This window comes from Mauremys reevesii, linkage group 6, assembly GCF_016161935.1.
Source record: "Mauremys reevesii isolate NIE-2019 linkage group 6, ASM1616193v1, whole genome shotgun sequence".
NCBI lineage: Eukaryota > Metazoa > Chordata > Testudines > Geoemydidae > Mauremys > Mauremys reevesii.
In genome coordinates, this window is record NC_052628.1 from 7,147,696 (window position 1) to 7,161,611 (window position 13,916).

Consider the following 13,916-nt stretch of genomic DNA (forward strand, 5'->3'; position numbering starts at 1 on the left):
CAGTTTTCCATCGAAAAACTATTTCACAAGAAAATTCCAACTAGCCCTAGTGCTGAGTGAATCTGACCTGTACTTTAGCACGAGAGATCTCATAGAATTACAGACATTAAAGCTGTAAATGAATGGTCAAATCAGCCAGTCATCATCTTCCTACCAATGTAGGATCATTAACTAAGGCAGGGTCCATTATCCAGGGCCCCATTCAAAGCCCAGAGAAGTCAAATAGACTCTTCTTGACATCAGTTGGATCAAGGTCCTAATGCAATCATGTGGTTATGTAAATTGTCATTTAACCTGCTGTGCCTAGGAGTATTATTCTTTGCTGCTCTTTGTGCATGGAAAAATGGGGGCAGCTTTGGGGAGGAGCCATAGAAGGGGAAGCCATGTTGCGTTGGGCTTAGGATCCTAGGTTGTCTTAATCTAGTCTTGTATCCAATTGAAACTTTATGAGGTTGGTTGGGAGACCAGGGCTAACCCATTTTACTCTTGCAACAAGGATCATAGAATCTTTTGAGACCATGTCTGCTTTATCGCTTACCTGGAAGATGGCATTCCTGGTGACCCAGTATCCAGGCATTTGTTCTGGACCAGCTCGGCAGGAGGAAACTTCACATATGAATCAACAACATTATTTCCGACAGCATCCTGGGTTGTCCATGGAGATCTCCCATTCATGTACTGCCCAGTCTTGCTTCCCCTGTGAGATCTGACAGAGTTGCCACTGAGATGACCAGCTACTGGCCCCATCTGCCAGCTGCAGCAATGGCATGGAGAATCTAACCGAAAGAGTCATTGAATCCTGAGGGGGGTGGGAGTCAGTATAAATATAACCCTCTCCTTGTCTAAATCCATAAAGCGTAAGGCCAACTCGAAGGTGCAGAATCTGGGAACTGAATGAGTCAGCAGTGTGCCCTTGTTGCCTAGAAAGCCAACGGCATATTGGACTGTATTAGTAGGAGCATTGCCAGCAGATCAAGGGAAATGATTATTCCCCTCTATTCGGCACTGGTGATGCCACACCTGGAGTATTGTGTCCAGTTTTAGTCCCCCCACTACAGACGGAATGTGGAAAATTGGAGACAGTTCAGCAGAGGGCAACAAAAATGATTAGGGGACTGGGGCACATGACTTATGAGGAGAGGCTGAGAGAACTGGGGTTATTTAGTCTGTAGAAGAGAAGAGTGAGGGGGGATTTGATAGCAGCCTTCAAATATCTGAAGGGGGGTTCCAAAGTGGCTGGAACTAGGCTGTTCTCAGTGGTGGCAGATGATAGAACCAGGAGCAATGGTCTCAAGTTGCAGTGGGGGAGGTCTAGGTTGGAGATTAGGAAACACTATTGCAGCAGGAGGGTGGTGAAGCACTGGAATGGGTTACCTAGGGAGATGGTGGAATCTCCATCCTTACAGGTTTTTAAGGCTCAGCTTGACAAAGCCCTGGCTGGGATGATTTAGTTGGGAATTGGTCCTGCTTTGAGCAGGGGGTTGGACTAGATGACCTCTTGAGGTCTCTTCCAACCCTAATATTCTATGATCCTAAAAGGAAGAAACGGGATTGTTCTTTTGTTATTTGCTTCTAAATAAATGCTCCAAGTGGAAACTTGTTAACCCTGGCTGCTGCTTCCATGTCTACTTGTATGCAAGACCTCCTGCAGCAAATCAATCCTTGCATTGTAATGGCATTCGCTTGACAAGATATGTTTGGCTTAGTGCACTGCTGCTATTAGTTCTTGAGATCTCGTATGGGTGGCATGGCACACTAGGAAAACAGAATGGAGATGCTCGTTGATATGCACAAAGGACAAAAGAAGAGGGACTGCACAGCAGGATGATGAAATGGGGAAGAATTCAATTGCCCTTAATGCACTGCAGTGTGCTAAATCTACCAAATACCTCTTTAGTAGCCAGTAAAAGTAAATGCAGATGGACAGTGTTGAGGGATCTTTTCATCATTTATAAATAACCTGTTTATTTCATTACTTCCTGAGGTGCTTTGCTCCTGATTCCACATCTTTTCGGGTGAGTTACTGCCTCGCTGCTCACAAGGACCCCCTAGATTGCTACTCAACTCAGGGAGTAAGGTACTACTGTGTGGGAATAAAGGTGTCAGGATCGGGCTCTGAGAACTAGATTGTGCCTCAAGCTGCAGGGGTAGCCAAGAGGTGCTGTGCATCACTGATAAACCCCACTCCCAAGGCACAATTTCTTCCCTGCTTCATTCTTGTTCTGAGAAAGGGACTGCAGCCTTTGAAAGGACATAGTTTATTTTCCTCCTCACATCTAGCCAGCTGCTTTGTCCTGGGATTGGCAGGGCAGAGTCAAGGCTCCACCCATTTCCTGCCCTCTTTGCTCCATTGCTGTCTGTTTTTCTGTCAGTGGGGAGCCATGGGGGTTTTGCATCAGCTCCAGACCTCACACCTGGGTAGGCTTTGAGATAGGTAGGAAGGAGGGGATCCTTGCTCAGAAGAACAGAGGAGTAAGTGGCAGCAAGATGAGGACATGATATAGGGCTGGGTTGTGGAGGCTTTACTGACACGGTTAATCCCCTTGGTTTCAGTGGGATTACTCCCACGGGTAAGTGCTCACCGGGCGTGAACAAGGATTCCATAACCTGCGCGGTAGAGAAATATTAATGCTGCTGGGTAAACTGAGGCTCCGAGGAATGATGGGGTCGGTGTGTGAAAATAATATCCACAAAATACACTGAGAGTGCCCAATCTGACCTTTGTTGAAGTGCCCAGATTGTGCATTCAGATTATTAGAGGTGCTGTCTCCCCATCTGAGGGAGGGAGCAGTTTTTCGGCACCTTGCCCATCACTTTCTTGTTCGTAGCAAAAATCAGTGACAGAAGTTGAGGGTGTTTTCTTCGTGCCATTTGTTTATTTAGAAGTGTACAGGATTCCCGTGTTCTGGAGCAGGTGTGGTAACAAACATCACCACTGGCAACCCCCTTTGGCCAAAACCTTGAGGCTGGCACCTTTGCGCTGTCCCACAACACTCTGGATGGCTCCCTGATGTTATCCACCCTTCCTATAGAGAGTTATACCTACCTCACTCAGCCATCCATTAAGGAGAATCATTACAGTACTGTCACTCCGATTTCCACCCATAGTTCAACTGCAAGTACAACGTCTGGATCACGCACAAATTACAGCCAGGAAAAAGAAATGACTCTTCTGAATATGTGCCCATGTACTAGCCTGAGGTCACAAAAGAAATCAGAAGGAAAGCCAAGAACAGAAGGTAAGTCTACAGTGCATTCTGAGCTGGGATTGCAGGTCAGGTAGACATACCCATGCTTGCTTTGCCTACACTATCCTGGTTAATAATAGCAGAGTAGATGCTTTGGTCCAGGCTTCAGTGATGCAAAAAGGTACTTTGAGTTTTGGGTGGGCTTGTACAACCTGCAATGCTGCCTTTTAGCCAGGCTTGTGTTGGTATGTCTACATAAGCTGGAATCACAGGTGTATGTACCCAGAATCAATGGAACAAATTCACTTCTAGGTAACAAAGTGTAAGTTTGAACTAAAGAAATGCACCTGCATAGGCCAGTGGTACATTTGACCACATGAATCCTGTCTCTAGCCTTTTTTTTTCTGATCAAGAAGTCCCACTTTCCCTTGATAAGACTTTGGTATACTGGAATTTCTGTATCTTTGGAGCTACACCATCTGAAGGTATTGTATGTTTTCAGACTGACTTTGTGTTTTTTGATGGAATAAACCGATTGCTTCATTTTTTCTGAAACCAGCAAACCCGATTCATTCGAAGGACTTGGCCAATGTATGTAAAGAAAAAGAAATAAACTTCCCATTACTTTGTCTTATATTAGGCCTTACCTAGTTCTTATTTGCAGGGTATAAAACCTGAGCGGGGGATGAGAAATGTTTACTCCTCTTTTTGATTTTTTTGGCTGAAGGATGAAGTCACATTCTGTCCTGTTTTACGAGAGTGCACACACATACACAGAAACACGGATAGGACAAGGATCACATTGCAAGTGCGAGTTCATGAACTCTGTGAACACACAGATCTCTCTGCCTGAACGGCATTCTAGAGTCAAGTAGAATGAAAACAGCCAGAATAATACACTCGGCTTAAAGGGAAGGGAGGTTGTGAAGCAGAGACCAATTCTGCAGAAAATATGATTGGCATGATTCTGAAACCTTGACAAAAGGAAGCTGCCAAGGTTACCCACGGACTCGGCCATGCGCTCATGTAATTTTTAAAAAAAATATTATTTTATTGACGGAAAAGGGGTGTTTAATTATCAGTTCTCAAACAAACGGTGATTCGGCAAAATGTCAGGATTCCAGCTGAGATGACACTTGTTTGTGTTTGGGATTGTGTGCAGGGTGGCTGTGTGGACAGGCGAGGACCTCCGACTGTTCACTGAATGAATTTCCACTCGTGCCTCTCGACATTGATTGAAAGTGAAGGCTGCCGTTGGAGCCCTCAGGCTGTCTTAAGAAATCCATCCCTCCCTTTGCTAGATCCTTGATGAGTATAACTCCAGCTTCAGAAGAGATCAGGGTGAAGTGGCGGGAATTTAACCCTTCTGGCGCCAAATAGCAAGCATCAATGCTGGCCTAATATTGAAAGAAAGAAAGAAAGAAAGAAAGAAAGAAAGAAACCAAATGAAATGAAAGGAGAAAGGAGAAGGACCAAAAAGCACCACTTGTTTGTGTCAGTATGAGATACATCAATGCAGAATCCATTATGAAATGTTCCTTTGTTTTTTTACTTTTGATATTGATCTACCCTTGCTTTTGTGGTTCATGGTATTATCAGAATATCAGAGCACACACACATATATATATATATATATATATATATAAATATAGCTCAGCTGTTTGCATCACAGTTGTGTGAGTTCGTGTGTATATGTGTGTGGTTCATGCTTTGATATACTGATAATACTATGAACCACACACATATACACACAAAGTCGCACACCTTGGTGCAAACAGCTGAGTTATATTCACTGCACAGATATACCAAAAGAAAACAAGTTGGGCCAGATCCTCTCCTGGTGTAAATCAACATAGATCTAGTAACTTCTAGCCATACCTATTTGCAGCAGCTGAGAATCCAGGCTATTATTTCCTAGTGGTTATTTCATTGGCAAGGCATCGCTGAGTGCTGAATATTGACTTTAGATTAAATACATGTGTAATACAGTTAATTTCAATGTTAATTAAAACACATGGATGCTGTATCCTCAGCTGGTGTAAACTGACATAGTCCCACTGAAGTCAATCGAGCCACAACAATTAAAACCAGCTTGGTACCTGGCCCATGGGGTGAAGCAAACAGTTTGATTATTATGGGCAAGATTTTGATTTGTTCTTATGGTGCAGTGCAGGGTCTGGCTTTGTTTTTGGAGTTAAGGCTTTGCACAACCTTTTGACCAGGAGGAAATCATCACACTGGCAATAAAATGGTTACTGGGAACATAAACCAAGACTAGGAACTACCTCACCAGCCACACACATACATATATGATGACAATATTAAGCAAGCTAAACCCCTGAAGTCTAGCAGCAGCAAAGAGCACTTTCTACTAACATGCCCTCTACGGAAAAAAGATATGAGAATCTAGATTGCTGTTAGGACGGTTGAAAATTGCCATTTATTTTTCATGGGCCATTTAATTGTTTTCTCTAATTTTCCAGGAACAAACATGATTTTTTATTTTAAAAATGAAACCATGTTTTAAATTATATTTTTTAAAAAAATGGTTTAAAAGTTTGGATTTTGGTAAAAAAAGTTTGGGTTCTGAAAATAAACAAAAAAGTGGGAAATGTAATTGTCCTTTTTAAGTCTCCCAGAGAACAAATGTCATTTTTCAAAATGCATTTTCAAAAAATGCTTTTTTGATGAATAAATGGAACATTTAGACCAAAAGGAAAATTTTGGTCTAAATGACAGATTTTGACCATTAAAAAATGACAGAAAATAGACCACCTCCTATATCTATATTTAGCACCTAGATACTGTGATGTTGAATGTTCTGCAGTTATGTAAGGGCCTGATCCAAAACTCATTGAAATCAACGAAAGTCCTGCTGTTGAGTTCAGTGCACACTGGACTGATCCCCAAAACAGGTAGATGAATGCGAGATGGAAGCTACATCAGGTTTCTGTTCCTGCTTCTATTGAAATCAATGAGAGTTTTGACATTGACTTTAATAGATACATTTCAGCTTCTGAGTCTCCTTATAAAACTAGCCCAATTAACGTCACAAAGCTGGAGCTATATACACAGCTGGGATGTAAATAGACTTATCCGGCTGAGTTGTGTGAAAATGGATGTTTTGTTGTCTTAGCTTCAAGAATATTGCTCTAGTGGAGAATTACCATTTGCAGAATGGTAGAATGGTTCCATGCATTTTGTTTTCTAAATAAGTTTCATTCATGTCAGGCTCACTTCACCTCAGTGTGATGAGGAACCCACTCTCTGCTCCGGCTGTTAAAGGGTGAGTGCCACCAGTTTAAAGTTTTACAATTATTAATACACGATTCCGCTGAACGAACTTACAAAATAATAGGCAAAATCATCATGATTCACACGTTCTGCTGTTTTCGTTTCCATAAATAAGCCCACTCCACAAATGTGAATGGCATTTTCCCACATAAACCACAGCAGATTTTCTGTTTCAAAGGGGCTCTTGAGTGTAATTTTTTTCCTTTGATGAATCAGAGCCTTCGCCGTCAAGAAAAAAAAGACATGAATCTCCCTTTATCTACAGCTGTATCCTATAATAAACATGAAGGGCCAAATTCTCTATTAGCTTAAGACTATTTGAGACAATAGAGTTACACCAGCAGATAATTTGGCCCAATTATTTTAATTTTCTCTATTAAAAGTATTAACAAACAAAACACACACACACACACACACACACACACAAAAACCATTAGGTATTACCTTTTATAGACATCCTCAGATGGTGTAAATAGAGCCACACCAATTTACACCTGTATAAGAACTGGCTCTATATTTGCAGTTAGGAAGATAGATTTCTTCCCATCAGTCTGTGTCAAAAGCCAGTCAACCATGGCCATGTGTTTGGTGTGTTGTGGACTGTGCTGGATTTACAAGCTATCACTTTAAGAGTGTGTGGGGTGGACAGAGGAGGAGGGGTTCCTGGTCTTGCTTGCAGGCTAGGGGGCTTGGTAGGGAAGCGTGAGATCAGAGTCAGTCTAAAAAGAACCAGCTTAGAACAAGGTGGGGTGAGTTTTGCCTCTCAGCCTCAGTGAGCAGCCTGCTTTGACTCTCGCTGCCTTTGGTTACTGTTTGTTATCATTCTGGATTCTAAGAATATAAGTAGTGTTACATTGCAACCTCCCAGTAAGAGTACTTGATGTTTTTATCTAACTTCTCTGTGTGTATGCTGTGAACCTAACAATACAATCTGGAAGAAATTGCTTTCTCTGGCTAACCAATAATGTCCTATTAGGTATTGATCTGAAACCAAGAGGAAACCAGGTTAATTGTATACCCAAACTTGTCCTTTTTTCCTTTACAGTGCCATTGGGGGTCATCTTGCTTATCAGAAGCATCACACAATACAGAATCATAGAAGATTAGGGTTGGAAGAGACTTCAGGAGGTCATCTAGTCCAACCCCCTCCTCAAAGCAGGACCAACCCCAACTAAATCATCCCAGCTAGGGCTTTGTCAAGCTGGGCCTTAAAAACCTCTAAGGATGGAGATTCCACCAACTCCCTAGGTAACCCATTCCGGTGTTTAATCACCCTCCTGGTGAAATAATGTTTCCTAATATCCAACCTAGACCTCCTCCACTGCAACTTGAGACCATTGTTCCCAGGGGTGGCTCCAGGCCCCAGCATGCCAAGCGCGTGCTTGGGGTGGCAAGCCGCGGGGGGCGCTCTGCCGGCGCCGCGAGGGCGGCAGGCAGGCTGCCTACGGTGGCTTGCCTGCGGAGTGTCTGCTGGTCCCGCGGCTTCGGTGGACCTCCCGCAGGCAAACCGCCGGAGACAGCCTGCCTGCCATGCTTGGGGCGGTAAAATACCTAGAGCCGCCCCTGATTGTTCCTTGTTCTGTCATCTGCCACCACTGAGAACAGCTGAGCTCTTTGGAACCCCGCACCCCTTCAGAGGGGTTCAGAACTCTTAAAAGATGTTGAATTAGGTGCTATGGAAGTGCAGTTACAAGGTTCTTAAGCATGTACATAATTTTAAGCATGTGAGTAGACCCACTGACTTTTAAAGTATATCAGTAACCTTAAGCATTGAAAAGTCCCTTTGAAAATAATGGGACTACTCAATGCTTGATGTTCCATACATGCTTGAAAAGTCAGGGTGTCTGCCTGCATGCTTAGAAGCTAGGCACATGCTTAAGTACCTTGTTGAATTGGGGCCTTAATGCATACACATGTTTCAGCCTGACTCTGCAAAGCCAAACTGTTGTAATTAAGCCCATTGAAGCCAACAATACCAAAGACAACTTCAGTGCGACTACTCATATTAGTTAAGGTTATTCAGATGAATAAAGAATGAAGCTCCTAAAGTGACCCAATTGGGCCTCAGATCATTAAAACCAAAGCTTGAGTCCAGTTCACCACAAGGTTCATGAACCTGAGGTTAGAACTAGCCGTGAGTCATCAAGTTACAGACTCTGGCTATTGTGGCAACCGCACCTCTATCATTATGTCAGCCTCAGTGGCTCTCACTCTGGTTGGGGCAGAACTGGAGTAAATCAGTCCTTCTCCAGAGGTTTATCATTCCTAAAGGGGGTTTATTTACAGTTTCCACAAGGTAGGCCTCAGGGTTGATCTGAGTGGTTTGCTTAAGCAAAACCCCCAACAACAACAAAAATACATGTCCTTCCTCCCACCTTTATTACACTAGTTCCTAGTCTCCAGCCCTTCCCCAAACAGCCGTAAACTCGATATTCCGCTCTAGGGAGGAGAAACCTTTTTTCCCTGTTGCCACCAACCCTTCTGCAACTTGTTTCTTATCCCTTCTCTTTCAGTGGAAGAGGATTGTGGCCCTTAATTGGGCTCAGGTGTCCCTAATTAATCGGAGGTAACCTCTTATGGCTCGTAAGGAAAAGGGCTTAATCATTCTAAGGCTGATACTCCTGCTTTCAACTACCTCTAGCTGTCAGGTCAGACTTGGTAACACTATTTAAACTGAGTGATTAAAGGCGCAAATTAAAGGGGGCACAAATAGAAAGGCACAAGAGGGTTTACATGAGTGCATTCTTAGTGCTTGATCCTGCAGCCCTCAGGCAAAGTGGCTTATTGACTTTCATTGGTGTGTTAGGATGTTAGTGAGTTCAGTCCCATAGGGCTGAGTCAGAGGCCTGCCCCACATCTCTTACTCGAAATACTGAGCATTATTACTGGAGTGGAGAGAATATGGCACAATTGCCCACTGCAAGGTTTCTTGCACCTTCCTCTGAAGTGTCTGGTGCTGGTCACTGTTGCAGACTGACTATTGGACTAGATGGACTGGTCATATCATGGATGGCAGTTCTTATGTTCCTTTACCTTGAGTCTTTGTCACACATTTTACCACTCATTGTCTTCTCAAAAAAGGACAGGGTGGGACGTTAAAAAGGAAGCCTAGCACTTCGGGCACCAGAGTGATGCTCACACTGATGGGTTCCATTCCTAGTTTTCTGCCACTGACCTGCTGCATGACCTTGGGCACATCGCTTCTCCTCTCTGTTTCCCCTCCCAAACTTTGTGTGGTTCATCTATTTAGAATGGAAGCTTTTCAGAGCAGGGACCAATCAGGAAACAGAAAGGGAAGATGGTGCAGTAGTGGTGGACTTGGAAAACCTGAGTTCATCTCCTTGCTCTGCCACAGGCTTCCTGTGTGATCTTAGGCTTGTTATTTGCTCTCTTTGGGCCTCAGTTCCCATCTGCAAAATGGAACTAATGGTCCTGCCCTACCTCACAAGAGTATTGTGAGTATAAATACATTACAAACCTGTGATGCACTCAGATACTAGAGAGATGGGGACCATGCAACTAAGGAAGATAGGAGCTGTTTCTTACCATGAGTTTGTGTACGTACAGTGCCTGGCAGAATGGGGCCTTCATCTCAGTTGGACTCTTCAGCGCTACTGTAATACAAATACACAATAGTTGCAAGGAAGCATGATGGACAGTGATGAGCACCTTGATTGCTTTAACATTTCTTCAGCCAGCCCACAATCCCGTGGGACTGTCAGTTGAATGTGCCTGGCTTTTGTTTTGCTGTGGACGGTGAAAGAGTCAAAAATGGCCAGTGCTGCTCAGGAGAGCTGGCATGGCTGCCGTCCATGTTTGTTTTTCATAGGGGGATGGGAGTGTTTGCTGATCTACTGTGTCTGTGTTTAAACTGACTTTGGGACTCTAATTGCCTGGCTGGTTTTTTGGAGTGTGTTTGCTTGCTGTCTTGATGGGGTTTGGACTGGAGTGTGTTTGTTCTGAGTGATTTTGGAGTTTGTTTGCTCTAAGTGAAAGTGGGGATTTGCCGTGACTGAAACTTGCAACGTGCTTCTGCCCACTGCGGCTCACAGGAAGTTTTCTCCCCTTCACCCACAGCTTTCATGATAGCTTCTGCTTTATTTCTCCGTTTGCCCTCTGTAAGCCTGGGCTTCTGGGATGTACACACCCATGACTTTTCCGCCTGCCAATGTGCTTCTCCTGCAGCCCAAAGGGATGAACCCTAAGTGCGACAGGAACTTCACTCTCCAGATCCACTCATTCCGTAGCCTCTCTGCTGAGACTGACCACCAGGAGACAAACCAGAGTTGTCATTTTTTTTTAAAGTAATGTGAGCACTTTGAATGAGATCCTCAAAGGTATTTAGGTGCTTAACCCCATGGAAATCAGTGGGAGTTAGGTTTCTAAGTACACCTTTGAGGATCTGAGCCTTTTCTGTTAAGAATTGGACAGAGAGCCCATAACTTATTTCTTGGGAGGACCCTGGGCAATTAATAACAGATGCAGTATAGGAGTGATATAGGGTAAATTATAAATACCCTATGAAGCTAAAATCGCAGAAAACAAGGTTCAGGGGAGTAAATTGAGGGAAGAGACTTGCACTACAGGGAGAAGCAGCAGAAGGAAAAGAAAGTGTAGCTATGATAAAAGACCATGGAAAAAGGTAGGCAAGAAACAGATGTGCAGATACAAACATCTCCATGTCTTCCTACCTGGATAACCCATTTTACCGATTGACCTTCTGCACTGAAATGTCATTTGTGAAAATGCTAGTTGGCATTTACATTACCGGTATGTCTTGGAAAGACAATGGAGCAGATGAACTCTCTGTGTGATTTCACAGACGATACCACAGGCTGTGTGAAATTACACCAGGAGATGATGCACTAGGAATTTATACCAGGGTATAATTTGGCCCACTAAATCTAAGTCCATCTTGTTTCTGTCTGGGTTCAGGTGACCGCAGGCAAGCAGTTCATGATCAGTTGGAGAGGGTTTCTGATGGCTGCATTGTTGAAGTGGGTGTACTAGGAAAATAGCTCAGATCTTTATCTGGTGTAACTCATACCTGCATTGACTTCAAAAGGGCAAGGTGATTTACACCAACTGAGAATCTGGCCCAGAATCATACAGCTTTTTTCACATGGTTATAATAAAATCAGTAAAAGGATAAGGACTGGTCAGATCCTGGTACCAACTGTGCATAAACCAAGGGCTCCAGTGTGCTTGGTGTGATGTATGTTGTACATGTGGGATTTAGTGTTTTGTAAGGAAAGACATCTGGGTTACACCTGGAAGAATCTGACGTAATGGATTTAGTTCTGATTGACGCAGTATAATTCATAGCAGAATGTAGCCCAGAGATCTGGCACAACATCCTGGTCTCATTGAACTCAATGGGAGTTTTACCATTGACTTCAGTGGAGTCAGGATTTCACTCCTGATGCTTTGCAGCTTACAGACCTCCATGTCTTCTTTTTCCCTCTCCAAGCTCAGAGATCCATTCAGTTTCATACTAGGGTTGCTGATTAGTACAGTCCAAAAGGCAATTGCCTGTACTAAAAGCTACTCTAATTAAAACAACAATATCCACTGAAAACACTGTAGGGACAGATCCTCAGCTGGCATGAAACAGTGTAACTTCGTTGAAGACAATGCAATTTATACCATCTGAGTATATGTACTCAGTTCTCTTCTCAGTGCTACCCATGCATCTGGGTTGCACAGGAGTAACGGAAAGTAGACTTTAGCCCTAACCTCACATATTGCTACTACCATAGCAATGGGAAATGGAGAAAGAAGGTTCTGACATACAGACTCTCAGAGCAGTTTGCTCTCTCCAGCTGAGTCCCTTAGACTGGGTATGTCTAACAGTCCAACTTTGGCAGTGCCCACTTTCCAGAACTAAGTTTCAAACCATATTAAAAATAAGAGCCTGTTTACATGCACTTTTACTGACACACATTTGCCAGGAGAAGCATCTGGCAAAATGTTGCCCCAGTTCATCTTAAAATTACACCAAAACCATGTTGCAGCCCCAGGATATAAAACAAATAAAATAAAATCATCCAAAAGAGATCGCTGCAACAACCCACTGAACAGAGCAGTTGTGTTGGACTTGGGAGGTTGGACACCAATGGGCAATGTGACAACAGAATCTACTTTAACAGACAAATTGCTACAGTAAACTTTCAGGGGTAAGGCTGGGGGGAGGGGAGAGGGAGATATTCAATTTTATCACATTAGGATCGATTTAAAGATTGTTTGGAAGCTACTTTCATTTTCATTTTAATATTATTAGGCTATGGCAGCATGTAACAGGCTTTGACATCAAATGCTACGCTTTGCACTGGTTGCAGAACCTGCCTGGGGAACCCAATTGATCAGGTAATTTATTTTTTTTAAAGAGAGGTGCGGGGAAAGAAAATTGTGTGACATTTACAAAGTCATCTGCCACCTGAATAGTGGGCTGCAAAATCTGCAAGACAGGTTTCTAAATTCAGAACTTTTTCATGCTGATTTTTCAAACCCCCAAGCCCTCACTTTCTAGGTCTGGAATTATTTTTGCATTTTGTTTTTGTTTATTTATTTATTTTTTTAATGCTGCAGACCTGGTTTGGTTTGCAGTATATCATTCTGTCTAGCTTTCCTCCTATTCACCCATTCATCATACGGTTTTGGACCACAGAATCATCGAAATGTCGGACTGGAAGAGACGTCATCTAGTCCAGTTCCTGGCACTGAATCAGGACCAAGTATAATCTAGACCAGGGGTTCTCAACCTCTTTCTTTCTGAGGCTCCCCTCAACATGCTTTAAAAACTCCAGGGGCCCAGCGGGGGCGGGGGAGGGGACTTAGAATTCCAGGCTGGGGTGGGTACCCTTGGACCTACGTGCTGTTTGACTTCTATTTTTAGGGGGGGCCAGCTCCGCACAGTGGGGTCCATGGAGGGAGTGCCACCTCCACCTCAGCAGGACATCTAGCCTGTCCATGTTGTGGGCGGCTGCAACCAAAAAATAAAACTTAAAGTGGGAACTTAGCTCAAAAAGTTTAAAAATGGCTCTGGGTACAGGGAGATGGGTAGCTAGGGGCTGTGTGCAGCGGGGGGAAGGGGGAGCTCAGGATGCAGAGAAGGGGGAGCTAGGGGCCATGTGCAGAGATGGGGATAGCTCTGGGTGCTGGGAGATAGTAGCTAGGGGCTGTGTGCAGAGAGGGGGGGTAGCTCAGGGGGCAAAGAGGGGGTAGCTAGGGGCTGTTTGCAGAGAGGGGGGTAGCTCAGGGGGCAAAGAGGGGGTAGCTATGGGCTGTTTGCAGAGAAGGGGGTAGCTCAGGGGGCAGGGAGGGGTAAATAGGGGGCATGGAGGGGGTAGCTAGAAGCAGCGTGCAGTGAGGGAGTAGCTCAGGGGGCAGGGAGGGGGTAGCTTGGGGCTGTTTGCAGAGAAGGGGGTAGCTCAG